This window comes from Postia placenta, assembly GCF_002117355.1.
Source record: "Postia placenta MAD-698-R-SB12 unplaced genomic scaffold POSPLAscaffold_5, whole genome shotgun sequence".
In the NCBI taxonomy this organism is placed as follows: Eukaryota; Fungi; Basidiomycota; class Agaricomycetes; order Polyporales; family Adustoporiaceae; genus Rhodonia; species Rhodonia placenta.
Window position 1 is genome coordinate 1,800,987 of NW_020169836.1, and position 3,348 is coordinate 1,804,334.

Here is a 3,348-nt window from a genome sequence, read left to right on the forward strand (position 1 = left end):
AAGGGACACTTCGACCCGTACAGGACTATCGCCGATTGAACGCGATCACGGTCAAAAATCGTTACCCCTTGCCGTTGATCGCCGAAATGGTAAACAAACTCCGCGGCGCGACGCTCTTCACCAAGTTCGATGTCAGATGGGAATACAACAACGTCTGGATCAAAGCTGGTGATGAGTGGAAGGCTGCCTTTATAACTAACCGGGGACTGTACAAACCCTTGGTGATGTTCTTCAGTCTCACCAACTCCCCCGCAACTTTCCAAGCGATGATGAATGAGATCTTCCACGATCTCATTGTCAGCGGCAAGATCCTCGTGTACCTGGACAATATACTCATCTTCTCTACCAACAAAGAGGAGCATGAGAAGGTTACGCGTGAGGTCCTCCGCCGCCTGCAGGACAACGATCTGTTCCTGAAGCCTGAAAAGTGTGAATGGGATGTCCCCAAGGTCGACTACGTCGGCTATGTGTTCGGTGGCGATGAGGTAGCGATGGATCCCGTGAAGCTGAAGGGAATTAATGAGTGGCCGGTACCCTGGAACAAAAGGGATGTTCAGAAGTTCCGGGGGTTCTCCAACTTCTACCGCCGCTTCATCAAAGACTTCGCTAAGATCTCGCGACCACTCGACCGGCTCACCGGGAACGACCCATGGCATTGGGGTGAAGAGGAGCAGCACGCCTTCGATGAGCTCAAGCGACTCTTTGCGACTACTCCAGTCTTGGCGCTATACGACCCTAACCGGGAGACGCGCATCGAAGTCGACGCCTCGGGATACGCCACCGGCGGAGTGTTGATGCAGAAGCAGGACGACGGCAAATGGCACCCTATCGCCTTCCGATCTCACGCTATGGACCCTGCCCAGCGTAACTACGAGATCTACGATAAGGAGATGCTTGCAATCATTGAGGCACTAGACGATTGGCGCCACTATCTCGAGGGTTTGCCCAATCAGTTCGAGATCGTCACTGATCACAAAAACCTCGAATACTGGCGCACGTCCCAACACCTCACGCGTCGTCAAGCGCGATGGTCGCTGTTCCTGGCTCGCTTCGACTTCCGCATCACGCACAAGGCCGGGACGTCCAATGGAAAGGCTGATGCCCTGTCACGTCGATCAGACCATCAGATCGGCGATGAGGATGATAACACCGATCAGGTGGTCCTCAAACCTGAAAGGTTCCGCATTGCCTCCGCCAGGCGCGGTCATGCATCGGTGACAGCTGATCAGTCGCTTCTGAAGCGCATCAGAGAATGCTCGGAGAAGGATCGGGAGGTGGCCGAAGCACTCGAAAACGTGCAGGACCTCGGGCCGCCCCGGCTGCAAAGGGGTTTTGAGGAGTGGAATGCCGAACAAGGGCTTCTGCTGTTCCGCGGGTGCGTGTACGTCCCAAAGAACGCGGAGCTCCGGCGGGATATCGTCAAGATCCACCACGACTCGCCGATCGCTGGTCACGGTGGTCGTGCCAAAACCCTGGAGCTCGTATCGCGGAATTACTGGTGGCCAGGAATGTCTAAATTCATCAATGAGTATGTAAGCACCTGCGATGTGTGCAACCGTACCAAGACATTCCCCGCCAAGCCCCAGGGTCCGCTGAAGCCGAACGAGATCCCCGAACGCCCGTGGCAGATCATCACGACCGATATGATTGTCGGCTTGCCGAAGTCTGATGGATTCGACTCGATCCTGGTTACCGCCGACCGCTTCACAAAGCAGGTCCACTTCTCAGCCTGTCATGAGACCCTGACGGCAGAAGGTGCGGCAGACCTGTACATCCGCGATGTGTTCAAGCATCATGGGGCCCCGGCCAAAGTCATATCAGACTGAGGTCCCCAGTTCGCTTCGAAGTATCTCCATGCGGTGTACAAGGGGCTGGGAATCGAGCCGGCGCTGTCTACAGCGTTCCACCCTCAGACGGACGGCCAGACTGAGCGCTGGAATCAGGAGATCGAGCAGTACCTGCGCGCTTTCACAAGCCACAGGCAGGATGATTGGGCAAAGCAGTTGCCGCTCGCGGAATTCGCACTGAACAACCGAGTTCACTCCGCGACTGGGCATTCCCCCTTCCTCCTGCATCAGGGGTACCATCCTGAGATCCAAGTGCGGATCAATCCGATGTCTGCAATGCCTGCGGCCTCTGATCGGCTCAAGATCCTGAAGGAGATTCGCGATGACACGCGCTCTGCGCTCGAGCTGTCAGCCGAGCGTATGAAGGTGTACTACGATAAGCACGTGCAGGAGGCACCGGTCTTCGCGCCGGGGGACAAGGTCTGGCTTGATGCCCGGAACCTTAAGCTGAAACAGCCAAGCAAGAAGCTCAGTCCCAAGCACCTTGGACCATATGCCGTGCGGCGGAAGCTCGGAGACTTGGATTATGAATTAGTCCTGCCGAAGTCGGTGCCGGTGCACCCGGTGTTCCATGTCTCCTTGCTTAGCAAGTACACACGTAGCGAGATCCCGGGCCAAGAGCCGGAAGAGCCGCCTGCCATTGAGGTTGAGGGCAATGAGGAATACGAGGTTGAGCGAATCAAGGATTCAAGGATCTTCCGGCACCAGCTGTAGTACCTCGTCAAGTGGAAGCGTTATGACGACTCGCATACGTCATGGGAACCGGCGCGCAATGTTGCCAATGCGCCGGCCCTCATAGCTGACTTCCACCGGAAGAACCCGAATGCCCCTCGTCGCCTCAACGCTGCTACGTTTGGTGGTCTCAACTTTCAGCCAATGCCTTCGCCGCTGACTGAAGCATGCTGCCGCTCCAGGTGGGAGATGGGCAAGGGCGCCTCGCATGAGGTCATGCGCCGTTGAGGGGGGGGTAATGTCACGACTTGGCACGGCGCCTAGCCATTTTTTTAATTTTCCTTTCCGCGGGCTCGAACCCGCGACCTCTGTACTACATGCCCAATATGGACGCGTCGTTATCTACTGTACGATTAGATTAGATGGGGCGGCAGTGCACGGCACAGCTCGGGCTCCGCTGACACAGCCTCTCTGACTCACCGGCCCCCGGGGCCGCGTCAGCATGCTGCGCACGGACCAGCTGTGCACGGACCAGTGCGCACAGCCTGCCCTTATCTCCCCATGTATATAACCCGGCCTCTGCTGCCCTAGGGACCTCAGTTTCGACCTCTTGTCCCTAGGTCAGTAAGCCTTCAGTTGTATTCCTTTTCCTTACCTAACTAATATATTATCTTGTCCCTAGCCTTAGGTTTGAGCTCTGCTCGCCATCGCTTCGGTGAGACCCAGTCGAACGCCCCCAGCATTTAGGTTTTCTCCTGTCGCTTGACCTCAAGTCGCGACACACTGGGCCCTGGCAAGGGCCCCTTGCTACCTGCTTTGTTACAGGGCC